Source organism: Chionomys nivalis, chromosome X, assembly GCF_950005125.1.
Source record: "Chionomys nivalis chromosome X, mChiNiv1.1, whole genome shotgun sequence".
In the NCBI taxonomy this organism is placed as follows: Eukaryota; Metazoa; Chordata; class Mammalia; order Rodentia; family Cricetidae; genus Chionomys; species Chionomys nivalis.
The window spans coordinates 99,657,568-99,666,699 of record NC_080112.1 but is presented as its reverse complement, the minus strand read 5'-3'; the positions used below and the strand labels follow the sequence as shown (position 1 = coordinate 99,666,699).

The 9,132-nt window shown below is 41.9% G+C and overlaps 1 pseudogene; it reads right to left on the bottom strand.

The window, feature by feature from the left end:
* Positions 1–4,418: 4,418 nt before the first annotated feature.
* On the bottom strand, positions 4,419–5,057 carry LOC130868169 (transcription initiation factor TFIID subunit 10-like; annotated as a pseudogene).
* Between the last annotated feature and the right edge of the window lie 4,075 nt (positions 5,058–9,132).

The window sequence follows — 9,132 nt, the reverse complement described above, 5'->3', positions numbered from 1 at the left end:
AAACATAAATATAATTGGACAATTCCTTGATGTAGGCCAACTGTAAAGTTTCCACTACTTCCTATGAAGTCATCAGTTCTGTATCTAGCCTTTGTCACATGAATTTTTTGGTGGGGCTTAGGATCCTTGCCATAATATTCCCCCTACTTTAGTTCTCCTATTCCACTCCTAGTTCTGTCAATCCTGTACAATTCCTTAGCTGTATAAATTATTCCCTATATAGATTTTGCTTCTCTTTTCCATTAGCTGTGCCCCATTTGGTATGATACATACTAGCCCTGTTTGAGTACTGAGTCTAACTGACTTTATACTCCAAAATATAACACCATTATAAATTCAGATAGCATATCCTAGAATTACTTAGAAATGGTGTATGTAAAGTCAGTAATTAAGAATTTACACAGGGCTAAGGAAATGCCTCAGTCACCCATTTGCTTACCACACGAGCACTCCTGTGCTCAGCTCCCAACCTGGCATTTGTGTAAAAAGCTGAGCATTAAAGAGCACACTTGTAACTCCAGTGTTGAAAAGCTGGAGGAAGGAAGATCATTAGGGCTACATAGCCAGACATTCTAGCAATTTAGTGCATTCTACATTCAGTGAGTCATCTGCCCTCAGAAAATATGTATAGAGGAAAAAAACAGATACTGACTTTACTCTTTCATGTTTGAGGATGAGCACATGTTTGTGCACACACAGACACACACACACACATAGTCAAGTGCATGCACCTTCTCCCATACGTGAACACGGACACATAAACATACCTTACTCATACTATTAATTTCTTTACTTGCATACTGCATCAAAAAGCATGGTAAATATACAAAATTAGCTTTTGTTGAGATGCTAAAACAACTGTATTTCAGTAATTGAGTAACAAAAAGAATAGATTGTGAGTAATAATTAACACATAATGTTGTCCTATTGAAATAAATTAGTAAATGCAATGGCGTAATTTTTTACATTGTCTTCTTTTTTAAGTGAGGTCATGCTCAGTTTCAGTCTGACCACAGAAAAAAGTAATGGAATTTTGCTTTCAATAGTGATACTGGTAAATGTATAAAACTATATAAATTATTTGGTGTTTTGAGACAGGGTTTCTCTTTGTAGCACTGAAGCCTGTCCTGGAATTCACTCTGTAGGCCAGGCTGAATTCAAACTCCCAGAGATCCACCAGCCTCCACCTGCCAAGTTCTGGGATTAAAGGCTTGCACTACCACTGCCTGGGTTCAAACTATATTTTACAGGCAAAATGTAATAAGAAAATGGCAAGGCAGGTAATATTTGTTTTTATTAATTTTATTTTGGTGGTAACATATTTCTAAATAGAAAAAGAATGTTAAAATATGCTGTAATTCATGTATCATAATTATTTTGTGATATAACATTCCAAATTTGTACACTTTTCATAATGCTTACATCATTATATAATGCACAAAATTTCAAAAACCAACTAAAATAACATTGTAATGAGCAATTTACCTTTATTGTTTACAAGTTAAAGATGGAAAGTATTGGACAGTTTATATTAAATAAAATATTAAAATTAACTTTACCTGTTTCTTTGAACTTTCTCTTTTGTGTTTTCCATATGGCTGTCACTATATGTTCTGAGATCTTGTGCTCTCAGAAGTACGTATCTGACTAATGTGTAAACAGTATCAAAATACTGGGGAAGCTGAAACTGGACCAATATTGGCATAGTTTCTCTCTCTGTCTTGCCTTGATTGCCTTGTTTCTGTCAGCAGCACTGCACCCTGAGGTGAAAACTAGACCCTACAATGAACAGAGAACTTGGAGTTTATTCCTGTCCTACTGAAGATGTGAATGGTATTCCTGGAGACTCCCGTGCAAACAGGTGCTCTGGACACTTTGTTTTCCGTAGATTTGAAAGGTAACCTAAGTGAGTGTACTCTATTGCTTCTATATGGGTGTGATAAAAACTTCAGCAGCAACTGACGGAGGAAAAGGTAGTTTGACTTACATGTCCCAATCTCAGGCCATCATTGGAGGAAGTCAGAGTAAGCATTTGAACAAGAGCAGAGGCAGAACAGATGGAGGAAAGCTGCTTAGTGTCTTTCTGTGGCTTGTTGAACAACATGTCTTTTACAACCCAGGACCAATTGCCCAGGAAGCACTTTCCAGAGTGGGCTGGGATCTATTTCATCAACCATTCAGTAATCAAGAAAAATGCCCCACAGACTTGCTTACAGGTCAATCTGGTGGAGACAGTTCTTCATCTACGGTCCCCTTTCTCTTCATGACACTAGTTTCTGTAAGGTGACAAACTAGCCACTACAGTAGACCTCTGCCTTCTTGACACACATACATAGCTTCTAAACCAGAACCTTTCCTTGTTTATTCCCAGTACCTTTCGTTACTATCACAACATAAAAGAATATGACCTTCAAAATACCAAATCCTTTAATTTTTTCAGAATTAACACTTGAAGGTCTCTTTAAAATTTCAAAGTTTCTTAACTGTGGTTTCTAATAAAATTAAAAATGATGCATAAAAATTCCATAATGAAACCTAATATTTGGGGGGATAATTTTTAAATATATGTGTTTATATATTCAAAGCATTTTAACATTTTGTCACATTTGACACGTATCGTGTATGCTGTACAGAGACAAATTGTAGGAGTTTGTTCTGTCTTTCTGACAGGTGGGTGCAATGGTTTGAACTCACGCTGTCAGGTGTGGCAACAGATGCCTTTACCTGCTGTTCTGTCTCCCTGGCTACTTTAACAGGTGTTTAAGAAGTTCAAATACCTTCTTTTGTAAGACAGTATAGATTTATCTGGTTCCAAATTATGTGTGATAGATTAACATACTTAGTTTGTATTTTAATTTGTTATAAATCATGTTTTATAAACCTATAGCAAAGTTTTTTCTCCTCTCATCCTTAACTTCCAGAATTACCATTTGAAAGTGCTGAAACTTAAATATTCCACAAGGAGGTCTTAGTCAACATTTCCATATGTACACTTCAGTTAGAGCCAGCTGAGATAAAGGCTTTGAATAATGGATTTTTCAAGAGCCATAAAAATTACAAAAGGGACTGGAGAGATGGGTCAGTGGTTAAGAGCACTGGCTGCTCTCCCAGAGGACCTGGGGTCTGATTTCCAGCACCCACACTGTGGGCACAATAACCACCTGTACCTCCAGATCCAGAGGATCTGACACTGTCTTCAGGCCCCTTTGGTCACTGCACACACATGGTACACAAACATCATGCGGGAAAAACACCAATACTCATAAAATAAAAATGGAAAGATTTGAAGTACAGACAACAACCCCTGGAAATCCTAAACTCACAGCTTGAATTAGATTTACTGGCAATAATTTAGAATGATATGGAATTTGAAATAGGTATTGTGCATGTAGGTAAGACTTGATGGGACAACTACACATTAAGGTCAGACTTTTCCCCGCCTCCAATACCAGATGTATCTCCATGTTTCACTTGTCCTAGATGAATTTCTCTCATGTTCCTCACATGGCTGTGATCTGAACTCTGAAGTCACTGCTGTTTGCCAGCCCTATAGCTTGACCCACCTGACCTAGAAGAGAGGCCCCGAGGAAAGACCTACCCCATGCAGGGAAGCCTCACTCTATGATCTCAAAAGCTCAGTTGCTTACACCTCGCAGCTACTCCTTCCAGTCCCAATCACATCTCTCTGACCAAGGAAAATCCCATCCCAAACTGAGAGGCCCACAAATGGCAACGTCTAGTGCGTTGGGGTCTCTGGGTAAGGGTCTCGAGCAAATCAGGGCAGGGATACAGAGTATGAACAACTGCACAACAAGCTTTATTTCGTATGTTTTTATACAGACTAAAAGGCATTACCTCAACTCTGGACCCCCTTTACTGGCGTACATGATCATGAGAAAGTCTTACCTCACTTTGCAAAAAACAATGTCTCAATAAATAACAGTAATCAAAAGAAATGAAGTACCTAGAAACAAGGTAAAAGTATACAGAAGCAAAGCACTTGTTTATATCTGGTAGAGTGTGAAGGACTGAGCACAAAGACCACTTCCTTATCCAGGGTACAGATTCTGATGGAACGTTTGCGAAATGGGCAAAGAAAGCATGCTTTCATGTATGCTTGGTAGCCAAGCAACCATTTCCCAACTTCATCCCATCTGTCCCAGGAGGAGCCTGCACTCTAAGCCAGTTCTGTCTCCACACACAAAGCTCAGAATCCCCATTGCAAAGCTGCCCTGTAGCTTCCAATAATTCCGGTGTAAAAATTTCTGATTTTTAGCTAAGCTTCTGAATTTGACAGTTCCAGTAATATTTATTTATTTATTTTTTCTTTGCCTGTCACAATAAAGTTTATTATGAAAACAAGCTGTTGTGGGAAGAAAGGAAAAGACAAATACATCTGGGTTAGTTGGCTCAGCGACCTAGTGCGGCTTCTTCACATTGATGGCATATTCACTGAGGGCAGGGTCAAGTCCTCCATGGTTAGGGTGTACTTGCGGTCCGTGCTTTTGCTCCGGGAGCTGCCAGAGGCTGTGCCCTTCATTTTGCAGTGCTGTAGGGCATCATTAACACTATCTGAGATGAATTTCTGGGCGGCTAGTGAGATGAGCCGGATCGTGCGTGGGTCTGAAGCTTCAAAGCCAGCACGGTTCAGGTAATAATCAGTCCCTGCATCTGGGATCGCATCAAGAAGTCCAGCTGCATCAAGAAGTCCAGCAGTGGCGTGCTGGCCACTATGGGCTTCACTTCTCCATTGGCCACGCTAGCAGGGTGAAAACCTTGTTGGACATTGACCCTTCAGGGGGAGCCGCGCTGCCTGCTGACTCTTAGGCCGGCCCGCGCTGCTCCTCCAGCTCCTGGCTTGCGCGGCTATGGGGGCCTTGCCCATAGTGGCGGCTCCAGCAGCGGGTCCCAGTCGTCCCCGCGGGGCTGGACTTGCTGTTTGTGGCTGTGCTGGTTGGCACCTTGGCAGGAGCAGACACCGGAGGCGCCGCTATCACAACAGAGGCAGCACAGGCTGGAGCAACCTAGGTGTCCGCGCCGGAACCGCTGCAGCTCATGGAGCTGGTGGGAGAGGCAGCGAACTAGTAATATTTATTAAAGAGTATTTCACAGTGCCCTGTGATTTCCCTTTAGCATGTGCAGGTTCCTGGGACTTGGTATCATGTCTTTCACCCAGCTCTTTGTTTCAATACCCATTGTTCACACACTGCCATCATTTCTCCATCCTTCAGTAGTTTCTGCTTAAATAGTTTGTTTTCCAAATAGTCTCCAAAATTAAATTGCTCAGAGGAGCTGCCTCAGTGGTTAGGAGCACTTGTTGCTCCTCACAGATGATCTGGATTTGGTTCCCAGCACCAGTGTAGGTTGGTTCACAAACCTGTAACTCCAGAGCTAGGTAATCTGACACCCTGTGCCCAGAGCTGTGTGCAATTGCATGTTCAAATGTACACAACACACATCTATATATAAACAAAATTTTAAGTTAGATTGCCAAGCAAAAATTGAAAATATTTTCATATAATCGTGTTAAAGATGAATACTCATGGAGAATTTTTTCATTTTATTCCTGTTTTTATAGTAGGATACAGAATTCCTAGGATAAAGCTTCATTTGTTGACTTTCAGAAACCTTGGAATTTTCTCTCTGTTTGCCAAAGCTGATGCATTCTCACCTTTTAACTCAGCTCCTACAGGAAAATCCAGCAAACAATATCACATAAAAATGATATAACTTTGCCCAACTGAAGTCTGAAGTGGCCCTGTTTTCCAAAAGAACAGAAGGTTCTGTTCACCCCTGAGCTAAGCATACAAGGGAGGCCCTCTGTTTGACCTTGGTAGGATGGGTCATCTTGAAGTGCAGAAGCTGCAGTGATTTCTCCAGCTTTTCGCTCCATGAACACAGCTCTCAGCTCAGCTCACGGGAACTTACACACTACGTTATAGAAGGAGGTTTTGACTGAGCAATCGCCAACAGTGCGTCATCAGATCTTGGCTTTGAATGTGCTATGGTTTCAGTCTTTGATACCTCCACATTTCCTGTTTTCTCACTTTGTTGTTGTTTTGACATTTTAATTAGTATTAGTACATGGATGGAATGTGTTTGGACCCAATATATCTCCAATTCCCTCCCCTCTGTTCCTTTTGTGGCAGTGTGTGCCTGGATCACCAGAACTGACACACAGAGACTGGTGGATCCTGGGACTCGCTTACCAGGTCGTCCAGCAAAATGGAGAGCTGCAGATTCAGGAAGAGACCCTCTCTCCAAAAATAAGGTGAAGAAGTGATCCGAGATGACATCCCAGTGTCAACCTCTAGCCTGCACACAAGATACACACACACACACACACACGCACACACACACACACACACACGGGCATCTAAAAAGAAAGCAGTCCCCTGATACTTACTTGCCTTTGGTTCCCAGAGAGGGACATGCAGGTAGAGACCTTACCCTCTGGAGTTTCCTAGCCTCCAGTTCAGCAGACATATTTTACAAATAGCTTCGACAGTACTTGGTGGCTCACACATCTGATCCCAGCACATGAAAGGGAGAATCAGGCAGATCTATGTGAGTTCAAGACTCCCGTGGTTTATGTAGAGCTCTCCAGGAGAGCCAGTGAGGCCTCCCCCCCAATTTTTCATTATCACTGCTGTAGTCAAAAGCCAAGTTAGGGGCTTTTCCCATATTTGTGCCTACTCCATTATCCTCGTCTCTGTGGGTCATCACAATTGCTGTGGGGTTAATGGCGTACTTTGACTCTGTTCTGATTTTTGTTTCCTCTTTTATCTGCCCCTTTCTCTTCTGCCATCTGCATTTCTAGATATCATGGATCTGCTCTCACACATGCTCTCTCTCTCCTTCACTGTCAATCTGTTTCTTTCTATCCATCTCTGTCTCTCTGTCACTGTCTCTCTCCCATCCTTTTGAAGACAAAACACCTAGAATAGATATGTCCATTCGCTGTTAAGATTCTGGACTTCCCAGAGACTCTCAACAGACTACACTAGGACTTCTCTACCCATATTTCAATGGTGTCCTCTCGCCAAAACCACAACCTTATTTTTCTCTAATCTTGTTCCAGTTTACCGACACTCTGAGAGTTACTTTAGTGTGCCTTCTTTTCTCAACTCATTCTGTCTCTCAACAGGTTACCGACATTTTCCCACAGTTCAGAACAGTGTACTGGATACAAATTCAAGGCCTTTCACTTGCTGACTGTGTAGGCATGGATACAAACCCTATTATCTCTATTCCTCAAGTTTTAATCTGTAAAATGGGAGTGGGTAGGAAATTAGCCTCACATTGGTGCTGTGCACAGCGGGTATGTGGAAAGGACCAACACATTGCATTGCAGATACTTTTGTCTGTTCCTCTGGACCTTGGTTGGGAATCTCTAGACATGCCACTCCCAATGTGTAGACTGATGGTAATTAATATTAGTCACTTTTCTACTTGTCAGTTCTATTGATCTATAAGTGATACACAGAAATATATAGATTTAAACAATACAGAGAATTGATTTGATGTATGTATATATAGTGAAATGATGACCTCCCTGCAGCCATGTTCTCTGCCATGACGACAGTGGACTAAAGCTCTGAAACTGTAAGGAAGCCCTATTTGAGTGCTTTCCTTGGTAAGAGTTGCGTTGGCCATTATGTTTCTTCCTAGCAATAAAGCAGTGGCTAAGACAGAAGGTGGTACCAAGACTGTGCTATCTCTGTGAAAGGGCTAACTGTACGGTTGTTTGAGGACTATGGAAGACTGTGGGACTTTGGAATAGAAAAGCAGTTGAACACTTGAAGGGAGACTTAAGGGACTATGCTGATAGGGCAATGTGGGCTCAGCCCAAGAAGATTCAAAGGGAAAGAATATTACTAAGGTCTAGAGACCATAACTGTGATACTTTAGCAAAGATTGTAACTGTTTCCTGCACTTGTCCAAAATTTCTGGAGGAACATTAGGAAGTATAGTTGGCTATGTTCATTGCTCAAGGAGATAAAAAGTTTCAGTAAAAGCTTGATGCTAAATGGAATGAAGGGAGTGGTGACCTCAGAGCGAGACCCCATCCAGCTAGGCACACAAGTTGTAGAAAGCAAATAAAGACAAGCTGAAGCAGTGAAGGAAACCATAATCAACAGCAACCTGACGCAACAGTAACTCAACAATGGGGAAGCTCCCAGTCCCATCAAGCAGCAGAACTTGTCAGCTTTAGAAAACTCGTTCAAAGACAGGGTCTGTGGGGCCTTCCTCTATGCTTACAGAAAGCAACTGAGGCCAGGCATGGAGGCCTCGTAGTCCCTGCATGGAGGCTGGGAGACGCCATTTGTGAGACTGTGGAGGTGAAGCCAGAGCTGTAGGTTATCTGCCAAGGAGAGCTGCAGACTAGGTGTAGAACCGTCCTAAGAGAGACAAGAATGTTACAGTCAACAAAACTGAAAGAAGATGGAGTTTGGAACAGAGATTCAGTATCAGTCATGAAGATGAGAATTTGAAGCCTGTCCTGCTAGTTTTTGAATTTCCTTTATTCTGGAATTGTCTCACTATGCTCCCTAAATGGCAATGGGTTTTTGATCCTACTGCACGTACTGGCTTTGTGGGAGCCTAGGCAGTTTGGATGCTCACCTTACTAGACCTGGATGGAGCTGGGTGGTCCTTGGACTTCCCACAGGGCAGGGAACACGGATTACTCTTAGGGATGATGAGGGAGGGGGACTTGATGGGGGAGGGGAGGGAAATGGGAGGTGGTGGCGGGGAGAAGGCAGAAATCTTTAATAAATAAATAAATAAATAAATAAATAAATAAATAAATAAATGAAACTCCCTTTAGGAATGGTGATGTGTATCCTGTGCCTTTGTTTTTCTTTTTCTCTTCTTTTCTTTTTTTTTCTTTTTCTTTTTCTTTCTTTTTTTTTTTTCTTGAGGCCTGTCCAGGAACTAGCTCTTGTAGACTAGGCTGGCCTCGAATTCACAGAGATCCGCCTGCCTCTGCCTCCCAAGTGCTGGGATTAAAGACATACGCCACCAAGGCCCAGCTTATCATATACCTTTGTATGTAGGAAGTAAGAGATCTGCTTTTTTTTATTTTGATTTTACATGGAATTACAGCTAAGAGATTGTCATGAGTCTCAG